This window comes from Chlorocebus sabaeus, chromosome X (genome assembly GCF_047675955.1).
Source record: "Chlorocebus sabaeus isolate Y175 chromosome X, mChlSab1.0.hap1, whole genome shotgun sequence".
Lineage (NCBI taxonomy): Eukaryota > Metazoa > Chordata > Mammalia > Primates > Cercopithecidae > Chlorocebus > Chlorocebus sabaeus.
The window spans coordinates 50,454,628-50,467,296 of NC_132933.1; the positions used below are offsets into that span (position 1 = coordinate 50,454,628).

Below are 12,669 nucleotides of genomic sequence, written 5' to 3' on the forward strand. Positions count from 1 at the left end.
TACTAAGTCCTGTTCTTGGACAATAACACCAGTAGGTGAATGCTGAGTTGAAAAAATTAGCAAATCTAGAGTCTTCTCTGGATCTATTTTATTTATGTGAGCTTTATGGACTTGCTTCTCAATCAGTTGTTAAGTCTGCCTCAGCCTCCTTTGTTAATTGTCGGGGGCTAGTGAGACTAGGATTTTCTCTAAGGATAGAAAACAGATTACTTATGGCATAGGTAGCAACACCTAGAGCAGGTCATATCCAATTAATATCCCCTAGTAATTTTTGAAAGTCATTTAATGTTTTTAGTTGATCCCTACATATGGTTACTTTCTGTGGCACAATGGTAGTGTCATTTGCTAAGGTCCCCCAGTAGGAGTAAGGAGTAGTAGTCTGAATTTTGTCAGGAGCTATGATTAAACCAGCACGAGAAATCGAATTTTGCAAGTGATCATAACATTGGAGTAATATTTCTTGAGTGGGGACGGCACAAAGTATATCATCCATATAGTGAATAAGGTAACACTGTGAAATTTTTTTACGAGTAGGTTCAATTGCTTGCCCCACATACGTCTGGCAAATTGTTGGGCTGTTTGATATGCCCTGTGGCAACACTTTCCAATGATAACGTTTAGCAGGCTGCCGGTTGTTTACTGCAGGAATTGTAAATACAAACCATTTACAGTCTTGCTCAGCTAAAGGGATAGTAAAGAAACAGTCTTTTAAATCTATGACTATTGAAGGCCATTTTTTTTGGAATTATACCAGGAGAAGGCAATCCTAGCTGTAATGCTCCCATAGGTTGTATAACTGAATTGATGGCTCTTAAGTCAGTTAACATTCTCCATTTACCTGATTTTTTTCTTAATTACGAAAACTGGAGAATTCCAAGGGGAAAATGTTGGAGCTATGCGCCCATTTTCTAATCTTTCAGTAACTAGTGTCTCTAAAGCCTCTAGTTTCTCTTTACTTAGCGGCCATTGTTCTATCCTAATTGGCTTATCTGTTAACCATTTTAAAGATATAGGTTCTGGAGGCTTAACAATGGCCATCATCAAAAATGTATCCTAATCTTTGGCGGGAACTTTGTTTTCCCGCTTGAAGTGGTTCTTTCAAATCTTGCAAATTTTTTTCTAGTCCCATACCAGGGACATACCCCATTTCATGCATCATATGTTGACTTTGAGGGCTATATAATTGTTCTGGAATTAGAACTTGTGCTCCCCATTGTTGTAATAAATCTCTTCCCCATAAATTTATAGGTACAGAAGTTATAATAGGTTGAATAGTCCCAGGTTGTCCATCGGGCCCTTCACAATGCAAAATATAACTACTTTGATATACTTCAGGGGCTTTACCAACTCCAACTATGTTAAATTGAGTGGGTTGAATTGGCCACACGGATGGCCAGTGCTGTAGAGAAATGATTGAAATATCTGCTACTGTATCTACCAAACCTTTAAATTTCTTTCTTTGAATAGTTATTTCACAGGTAGGACATTTATCAGTAATTTGATTTACCCAATAAGCTGCTTTGCCTTGTTTATTTGTGCTTCCGAATCCTCCTGTTCATTTAATTTCACTTTTTCCCATTCCCACATACAGCACAATCAGGAGCTGTGCTATGCGCTCTCCTGGTTCTGCTTTCCACGGAACAGAAGTAGATATAACAATTTGAATTTCCCCATTGTAATCTGAATCAATGACTCTTGTATATATTTGTACGCCTTTTAAACTTACACTAGACTTTCCTAAAAGTAATCCTATTGTCCCTGCTGGCAAGAGTCCACAGACTCTTGTTGGGATCTTTTGCGGGGGTTCCCCAGGCAGAAGGCTCACAGTTTTTGTGCAGCATAAATCTACTGTGGCACTACTGGCTGTGGCAGGGGACAGACATTGTACAGGGGTGAGGGAATGGCCTGAGCTGGAAATGCCCCGGTTTAGAACGGGGCCCGGGACGGGCCCCTCATGGCGTTTCCCGAAATCGGGTTCCCATCTTTATCAAACTTAGAGTGACACTGAATAGCCCAATGTTTTCCTTTTTTACATTTTGGACATATTTCAGGCTCAACAGTTTTCTTTTTTCCCCTATCTGGCAGCCTGACTAGCTGATTTTTTCTACATTCTTTTTTAGTATGACCATGCTTCCCACAGTTAAAACAAGCTCCAGGAAATGGAGTATTTACCTTATCCACTCTCAGTCCTGCCATTGCCTGTGCCAACAAAGTAGCTTTATGCAGATTACCTCCAATACCATCACAGGCCTTGATATAATCAACTAAATGTGCTTTCCCTCTGATATGTCACAGAGCAGCCTGGCAATCGGGATTAACATTGTTGGAAGCTAATAACTGCAACACTATTTCCTGAGCAGCCGAATCTGCAATCATCTTTTTAAGGGACTCCTGTAACCGAGCTATAAAATCAATGTATGGTTCTCTTGGCCCCTGTTTTATAGCACTAAAGGAAGGGTATTGTTCCCCACCTGAAGTGATTTTTTTCCCTAAGCTCTAATGCACACTCCTCTAAGCTGTTCTATGGCATCATCCTGCATGACCAGTTGTACATCTAAACCAGCCCAGCCGTCAACCCCCAAAAGTTGGTCTGCAGTTAATTTGAGGTTTGACCTGGGCATTGCGAGCTGCCTGAATGGGAGCTTCATCTGCCCACGAAGTTTTAAATTTTAAGAACTGAGCAGGAGTTAGACAAGCTCAAGTAAGAGTGTCCCAGTCAGTAGGAATCATCTGACTGGAAACAGTAACATTCTTTAACAGTCCCATTACAAAAGGAGAACCTGGTCCATACTGATATATAGCTTGTTTAAATTCTTTGAGTAATTTAAAAGGAAAAGGCTCAAATGTAGCTGTAATATTTCCCTGTTGATCTGGCGGATGTATTCTAACAGGGAACTGCCAAGCCTCTAAATCACCATCTTGTCTAGCTTGCTGAATTCCTGCCTGAATAGAATTAAGAGCCGTTGCTTGAGGCGCTGCTTGAACAGTCACTGGGGCAATTACTTTTCGCCCAGTGTCCTCTGGAAAAGAAAGATTTGGAGGGTCATTTTCTTCAAAATAATAATGAGGGGGTGCGGAAGGGTAGGGATGAACCTCTCCTTCCTTTGCGCTTTAGCTGGCAAATAAACATGCTCTGTAACCTCGTCTGTTACTTCGCTATACTCTTGTTCCTCCTCATTATCAGTGTGAAAAAGTTCCGAGGTGAAACGAACCAGACCCCATACCTGTTGCATCGTTACCCTGATGCTTCCAAGCTCCCCTTCTTACTCACCACAGGAATTGTTTTAAGAGTACTCGGGTATCCTCCAGCTAGTTTTCCATTCCAACCGTCATTCTGGCGACCCTTCGACCTGGATTTGAGCCCCCATGAATGGACGCCACTTGCTGAGACCAGCTTGGTCAAGGAGACCCTAACCCAGTGGCGCTAGAGGAATTAAAGACACACACACAGAAATATAGAGGTGTGAAGTAGGAAATCAGGGGTCTCACAGCCTTCAGTACTGAGAGTCCCAAACAGAGATTTACCCACATATTTATTAACAGCAAACCAGTCATTAGCATTGTTTCTATAGATATTAAATTAACTAAAAGTATCCCTTATGGGAAACGTAGGGATGGGCCGAATTAAAGGAATAGGTTGGGCTAGTTAACTGCAGCAGGAACACTCCCTTAAGTCACAGATCACTCATGCTATTATTTGTGGCTTAAGAATACCTTTAATAGGTTTTCCACCCTGGGCGGGCCAGGGGTTCCTTGCCCTCATTCCTGTAAACCCAAAACCTTCCAGTGTGGGCATCAGGGCCATTATGAACATGTTTCAGTGCTGCAGAGATTTTGTTTATGGCCAGTCTTGGGACTGGTTTACGACCAGATTTTGGGGGGATTGCTCCCAACATAGACAGTACATTAAGATATAAATGGAAACAAAAAAAGTTAAAAAGCACACGAAAAAAGTTAAAGTGTAGAGTTTTATTAGTTTTCTCTATGCTTATTTGTTTGTATATGTAATCAGTGTTAACTTGTCACCAGTTTAAAATAATGGGTTATAAGACATTATTTGCAAGCTTCAGGGTAACCTCAAATCAAAAACACACAACAGAAGCAAAACAAAACAAACAAACAAAAACAAGAAATTAAAACATACCACCAGAGAAAATAATCTTCACTAAAAGGAAGACAGGGAAGAAGAAAAGAAGGAAGAGAAGACCACAAAACAACAGAAAACATATAACAAAATGGCAAGAGTAAGTCCTTACTTATCAATAATAACATTGAATGTAAAAGAACTAAACTTTCTAGTTGAAAGATGTAGAGTGGCTGAATTGACAAAAAATTAGAACTATCTGTTGCCTACAAAAAACATACTTCATGTATAAAGCCAAATATAGAATAGAAATAAAGGGATATAAAAAGATATTCCATGTGAATGGAAACCAAAAAAGAGCAAGAGTCACTATAGTCATATCAAACAAAATAGGTTTCAAGACAAAAACTATAAATAGAAACAAAGAACATCATTATAAAATACAAAATGGGTCAATTAAACAAAAAGATACAACAATTATAAATATGTATGCACCCAACAATGGAGCATGCAGATATATAAAGTAAATATTACTGGAGCTAAGGAGAAAGACAGACATCAACACAATAACAGCTGGAGACTTCAACACTCTACTTTTAGGATTGGACATCATCCAGACAGAAAATCAACAAACATCAGACTTTATCTCCATTATAGACTAAATTGAGCTAGTAAATATTTATAGAACCTTTCATCCAATAGTTGGAGAATACATGCTCTTCTTCTCAAAACATGGATTATTCTCAAGGATATATCATATATTAGGTCACAAACAAGTCTGAAAACAGTTTTTAAAAATTTGAAATAATATCAATTATCTTCTCTGACCACAATGGGATAAAACTAGAAATCAATAACAAGAGGAATTTTGAAAACTATACAGACATATGAAAATCAGACAATGTGCTCCTGAACGACCAATGGTTCAATTAAGAAATTAAGAAAGAAATTGGCCGGGTACAGTGGCTCATGCCTGTAATCCCAGCCCTTTGGGAGGCTGAGATGGGCAGATCACGAGGTCAGGAGATCGAGACCATCCTGGCTAACATGATGAAACCCCGTCTCTACTAAGAATACAAAAAAATTAGCCGGGTGTGGTGGCAGGCCCCTGTAGTCCCAGCTACTCAGGAGGCTGAGGCAGGAGAATGGTATGAACCCGGGAGGTGAAGCTTGCAGTGAGATGAGATCACACAACTGCACCCCAGCCTGGGTGACAGAGCAAGATTCTGTCTCAAAAAAAAAAAAAAAAAAAAAAAAAGAAAAAAAAGAAAAAAAGAAAAAAAGAAAAAAAGAAAAAGAAATTAAGAAAGAAATTGTAAAATTTCTTAAAGCAAGTGATAGTGGAAACACAATATAACAAAACCTATGGAATACAGTGAAAGCAGTACTAACAGGGAAGTTTATAGTTATATGTGCCTACATCAAAGAAGTAGGAAAACTTCAAATAAACAACTTAATAATGCATCTTAAAGAATTAGAAAAGCAAGAACAAATCAAACACAAAATTTAGTAGAAGAAAATAAATAATTAAAATCAGAGCACAAATAAATGAAATTTAAATGAAGAAAACAATACAAAAGATCAATGAAATGAAAAGTTGAGTTTCTGAAATAATAATGAAATTGATGAACCGTTAGTCAGAGTCATTATGAAGAAATGAGAGAAGACCCAAATAAATAAAACTGGAGATACAAAGTAGACATTACAACCAATACTACAGAAATTCAAAGAATCATTAGAGGCTACTATGAGCAGGTATATGCCAATAAATTGGAAAATCCAGATGAAACAGACAAATTTCTAGACACATACAATGTGCCAAGATTGAACCAGAAAGAAATACAAAACCTGAACAGCAAAGCCATTATAAAAATTCTCCCAGGAATGTAAAGCCTGGGACTCAATGGCTTCACTGCTGAATTTTACCGAACATTTTAAGAAGAACTAATACCAATCCTACTCAAATTATTCCAAAAAATAGAGGAGGGAATACTTCCAAACTAATTCTACTAGGCCAGTATTATCCTGATACCAAGACCAGACAAAGACACATCAGAAAATAAAGTACAGGCTAATATGTCTCCTGAATATTGATACAAAAATTCTCAACAAAATATTAGCAAACCAAACTTAACAATACATTAGAAAGAGCATTCATCATGACCAAGTGGGATTTATTCCAAGGATACAAGGATGATTCAACATATGCAAATCAATCAATGTGATACACCATATCAAGAGAATGTAGGACAAAAAGCATATGATCATTTCAATTGATCCTGAAAAACATTTGATAAAATTCAACATCGTGTCATGATTTTAAAAGAATCTAAAAAAGCTGAGTATCAAAGGAATATATCTCAACATAATAAAAGCCATATATAACAGACCCACAGCTAATAATTAAACAGAATGGAAGAAAAACTGAAAGCCTTTTCTTTAAGATCTGAAACACAAGGATGCTCCCTTGCTACACTGTTGTATTATTCTATTCTTGCATGGCTATAAAAAACTATCTGAGATTGGGTAATTGATAAAGAAAGGGTTTAATTGACTCACATTTCTGCAGGCTGTACAGGAAGTATGGCTGAGGAGGCCTCAGGAAACTTACAATCATGACAGAAGGCAAAGGGAAAGCATGCACGTCTTACATAGCTGGAGAAGGAGGAAGAGCGAGATGCGGGAGGTGCCACACACTTTTAAACAACCAGATCTCATGAGAACTCACTCATTATCAGAAAACAGCAAGGGGGAAATCTGCCCCCATGATCCAATCAGCTCCCACCAGGCCTCACCTCCAAAATTGGGGATTACAATTTGACATGAGATTTGGGTGGGGACACAAATCCAAACCATATTAACTGTTATTCAAAATAACACTGGAAGTCCCAGTTAGAGCAATCAGACAAGAAAAAGAAATGAGGGGCACTCACACTGAAAAGGAAGAAGTCAAATTATCCTTGTTTACAGATGATATTATCTTATATTTGGAAAAAACCTAAAGGCTCCACTAAAAAATTAGGAGAACTGATAAACAAATTCAGTAAAGTTGCAGGATACAAAGTCAACATACCAAAATCAGTAGCATTTCTATATGCCAATTGTGAACAATCTGAAAAGGAAATCAAGAATGTAATCCCATTTATAATAGCTACAACAATATTAAGTACCTAGGAATTAACCAAAGAAGTGAAAAATCACTATAATAAAAATTATAAAATATTGATGAAAGAAATTGAAGAGGACATAAAAAATGTCGAGATGTTCAAAATTCACAAATTGGAAGAATCAATATTGTTAAAATGTCCATACTACCCAAAGAAATCTATGGATTCAATGCAATCCCTATCAAAATTCCAATGACATTCTTCACAGAAATTTAAAAAAAAAACTATTCTAAAATGTATATTCAATCACAAAAGACCCAGAATAGCCAAAGCTGTCCTGAGTAAAAAGAACAAAACAAGAAGAATAACATTTCCTGACTTCAAATTATACTACAGAGCTATTGCAACCAAAACAGCATGGTGTTGGAATAGAAACAGACATATAGCAGTGGCTCACACCTGTAATCCCTGCACTTTGGGAGGCCAAGGCGAGTGGATCACCTGAGGTCAGGAGTTTGAGACCAGCCTGGCCAACATGGTGAAACCTCGTCTCTACTAAAAATACAAAAAAATTGCTGGACATGGTGGCAGGTGCTTGTAATCTCAGCTACTCAAAAGGCTGAGGCAGGAGAATCACTTGAACCCAGGAGGTGGAGGTTACAGTGAGCCAAGATTGTGCCACTGCACTCCAGCCTGGGTGACAGAGAGAGACTCCATATCAGAAAAAAAGAAACAGACATATAGATCAATGGAACAGAATAGAGAACTCAGAAACAAAGCTATGCATCTATAGTGAACTCATTTTCGACAAAGCTGCCAAAAAATACACTGTCTCTTAAATGGTCCTGGGAAAACTGGTTACCATATGCAAAAGAATGAAACTAAAACCCTCTCTCTCACCATATACAAAAATCATATCAAAATGGATTAAAGACTTATATCTAAGAACTCAAACTATGAAACTACTACAAGAAAATGTTGGGGCGAATCTCCAGGACATTGGACTGGTAAATATTTCTTGAGTAATATCCTACAAGCACAGGCAACTAAAGTAAAAATGGACAGATAGGATCACATTGTTACCTTTGCTGTGCAGAAGTTACAAAGCTACTGCACAGCAACGGTAATAATCAACAAAGTGAAGAGACAACCCACAGAATGGGAGAAAATATTTTGCAAACTATCTATCTGACAAGAGATTAACCATGAGAATATATAAGGAGCTCAGACAACTCTATAGGAAAAAAATCTAATCATCCAATTAAAAATGGGAAAAGATCTGAATAGACATTTCTCAAAGAAGACATACGAATGGCAAAGAGCTATAAGAAAAGGTGCTCAGTATCACTGATCATTAAAGCAATACAAGTAGGAACTACAATGAGTTATTATTTCACCCCAGTTAAAATGACTTTTATCCAAAAGTTAGGAAATAACAAATGCTGATGAGGATGTGGAGAAAAGGGAACCCTTGTACACTGCTTTTGGGAATGTAAATGAGTACAACTACAAATTTAGGAGTCTCCTGAAAATAAAAAAATAGAGCTATTATATGAGCCAGCAAATCCACTACTAGTTACATACCCTAAGAAAAGAAATTAGTATATTAAAGAGATACCTGCCTACCCATGTGTATTGCAGCACTAGTCACAATAGTCATGATTTGGAAGCAACTCAAGTGCCCATCAACAGATGAATGAATAAAGAAAATGTGGTACATATACACAATGGAGTACCATTCAGCCATAAAAACAGAGTAAGATCCTGTCATTTGCAACAACACAGATGGAACAGGAGGTCATTATGTTGAGTGAAATAACCCAGGCACAGAGAGACATACTTCATGTGTTCTTGCTTATTTTCATGAGCTAAAAATTAAAACAATTGAACTCATGGAGATAGAGAGCAGAAGGACGGTTATAAGGGGCTGGGAAGGGTAGTTGTAGGAGAATGCAGGGGTGTTTGGGAAGGAAGTGGGGATGGTTAATGGGTACAAAAAAAAATAGAAAGAATGAACAAGATCTAGTATTGATAGCACAACAAGACTATAGTTAAAAATAATTTAATTGGGCTGGGCGTGGTGGCTCATGCCTGTAATCCCAGCATCTTGGGAGGCTGAGGTGGGCGGATCACCAGGTCAGGAGATCGAGACCATCCTGGCTAACATGGTGAAACCCCATCTCTAGTAAAAATAAAAAATATTAGCTGGGTGTGGTGGCGGGTGCCTATAGCCCCAGCTACTCGGGAGGCTGAGGCAGGATAATGGCGTGAACCCAGGAGGCAGAGCTTGCAGTGAGCCGAGATCGTGCCACTGCACTCCAACCTGGGTGACAGAGCAAGACTCCGTCTCAAAATAATAATAATAATAATAATAATTTAATTGTACTTTTAAAAATAAAATGGTATAATTGGATTGTTTGTAACACAAAGGATAAATAATTGATGTGATGGATACCCCGTTTATCGTGATATGATTATTACACGTTGTATGCCTGTATCAAAATATCTCATGTACTCAGGAAATATATATACGTGCTGTGTATCCAGAAACATTAAAAATAATAAAAAAATTAAAGTAAAAGAGAGAAAAAGACTTTCTCAGACAAATTAAAATTAGGAAATTTGTTGCCATGCCATAATATACACTTCAAACAACGTTAAAAGAAGTTCTTCAGAGAGAAAAATAATAGAGATCAGAATTTTGGATCTACATAAAGAAAGGAAGACCATTAGAGAAGGAATAGATGAAGATAAAATAAAATCTTTTCTTATTTTAATGAATGTATCAGGTTACAATTTATTCAAAATAACAATGGCAACAATGCATTCAGTGATTATTGCTATGGATAAGTGATAGGAATAACAGCAATGTTTTAAGTGAAAGGAGGGAGAAATTGGGAATACTCTTTTAATTAGTACTTATCCATGAAAATATATAATATTATTTGGAAGTGGAATTTTATTAGTTATAAATATGTATTACAAACTCTATGGTGACCACTAAAAAAAGTTTGAAAAAAGTATTATTGATATGCTAAGAGAAGAGATAAAATGGAATTATATAAGGTGCTCAATTAAAACCAGACAAGACAGAAAAAGAGTGGAAGACAAAAAAGAAAGAGATATAATAGTGATAACAATTAGAAAACAGGTAAAATATGGTAGATATTAATTCAACTATACCAATAATCACTTAAATTTTAATAATTTAAGTACATCAGTTGAAAGAAATGAACTGTCAAAGTGCATAAAACAACATGACTCAACTATATATTTTCTATATTCTACAAGAAACCAACTTTAAATATGAAGACATAGATAATGTAACAGTAAAGGGGTTGAGAAAAATATACCATGTTAATTCTAATGAAAAGAAAGCTATAGTAGCTATATCAACTCGGGCAAAGAAAAATTTAAAGGAAGAAAAATTACCAGGGATAAAGAGGGGCACTGAATAATGATAAAAGAGTCGATTCTCCAGAGACATAAAAACCCTGAAGGTGTATGTGCCTAACAGAGAGCCATCAAAATATATGAATCCAAAATTTACAAAACTGCAAAGAGAAGTAGATGAATCAACTATTGTAGGTAGAGACTTCAATACTTTTTATCAGTAATTGACAGATTTAGCAAGCATAAAATCAATAAGGATATAGTTAAACACAACATCATGAATCAGTTGTATCTAATTGATATTTATGGAATACTTCATTCAACAACAGCAGAATACACACTCTTTTCAAGCTTACACAAATTATTCATCAAGATAGATGACATTCTGGGCTATAAAACACACCTTAAAAATTTAAAAGAATAGATATCATGCAAAGTATGCTCTCAGACCACAGAGGAATTAAATTAGAAATCAACAAGAAAGAGATAACTGGAAAACCCCCCAAATACTTGAGGGTATAAATAACACACTTAAAAATTAATATTGTTAAAATGATCATACAGCCCAAAGCAATCTACAGATTCAATGTTATCCCTATTAAAATACCAACTTAATTTTTTACCAAATTAGAAAAAAACAATTATAAAATTCTTGTGAAACCAAAAAAAGATCCTGAATAGCCAAAGCAATCCTATGCAAAAATAATAAAACTGGATGCATCATATTATCTGATTTAGAATTATACTACAAGTCTCTAGTAACCAAAACAGCATGATATTGGAATAAAAGTAGACACATAGATCAATGGAACAGAATAGAAAACCCAGAAGTAAAGGCACATATTTACAGCCAACTGATGTTTGACAAAATCAACAAGAACGTACACTGGGAAAAGGACATTCTTTTCAATAAATGGTGCTGAGAAATTGGATTGTCATTTGCAGAAGAACAAAACTGGACCACTGCTTCTCACTATATACAAAAATCCACTCAAGATGGATTAAAGACTTAAATGTAAGACATGAAATTATAAAAATACTAGAAGAAAATCTATGGAAAACTCTTCTGGACATTTGTCTGGGCAAAGAATTAATGACGAAAACCCCAAAAGAACAGGTAACTAAAACAAACATAGACAAATGGGACTTAATTAAACTAAAGAGCTTCTGTGTGGCAAAATAACTAATCAACAGAGCAAACAGACAACATGCAGAATGGGAGAAAATATTTGCAAACTAAGCACACATCAGGGGACTACTATCCAGAATTTTCAAGGAACTCAAACAATTCAACAACAATAACAACAAAATTATCCCATAAAAAAGTGAACAAAGAACATTAACAGATACTTTTCAGAAGACATACACATGGCCGACAGGCATATGAAAAATGCTGAACATCACTAATCACCAGAGAAATGTAAATTAATATCACAATAAGATATCATCTTACACTAGTTAGAATGGCTATTTCTTTGGAATGGCTATTTTTAAAAACACAAAATATAACAGATATTCATGAGGATGTGGAGAAAAGAGAACTCATACACTGTTGGTAGAAATGTAAATTAGTAAAACATCTATGGAAAACATTATGGTGACTTATCTAAGAACTAAAAGTAGAACTACCAGTCAATCCAGCAATCCTACTGCTAGGCATCTACTCAAAGGAAAAGGAAGAATTACATCAAAAACATACCTGCACCTGTATGTTTACTGCAGCACTATTTACAATAGCAAAGATATGGAATCAACCTAACTATTCATCAATGAATGACTGGATGAAGAAAATGTGGTATGTATACATAATGGAATACTATTCAACCATAAAAAGAATAAAATCATGTCTTTTGCAGCAACACAATGAACTGGAGTCCATTGTCTTAACTGATACAAGTCAGACACAGAAGGATAAATACCACATGTTCTCACTTATAAGTGGGAGCTAGATAATGTGTATACATGGATGTAGAGTGTGGAATTATAGACAATGGAGATTCAGAAGGGTAAGTGGGTTGGAGGGTTATGGATGATGATAAATTACTTAACGGGCACAATGTGTATTATACAGATGATTGACACCCA

General features: G+C 36.2%; 1 protein-coding gene across 6 annotated transcripts in view; it reads right to left on the minus strand.

Annotated features, from left to right (window-relative positions):
- Positions 1-12,669, minus strand: part of LOC103232380 (ras-related protein Rab-40A-like) — a 186,544-nt gene that overhangs the window by 14,002 nt on the left and 159,873 nt on the right. For 5 of the 6 annotated variants that reach the window (XR_012091932.1, XR_012091927.1, XR_012091929.1 and 2 more), the window contains one exon: positions 3,272-3,424. The exons of the other annotated variant lie outside the window; for it this stretch is intronic. The gene's annotated coding sequence lies outside the window, so the exon portion shown is untranslated. The remainder of the gene's footprint in view (positions 1-3,271; positions 3,425-12,669) is intronic. 6 annotated transcript variants of the gene reach the window in all.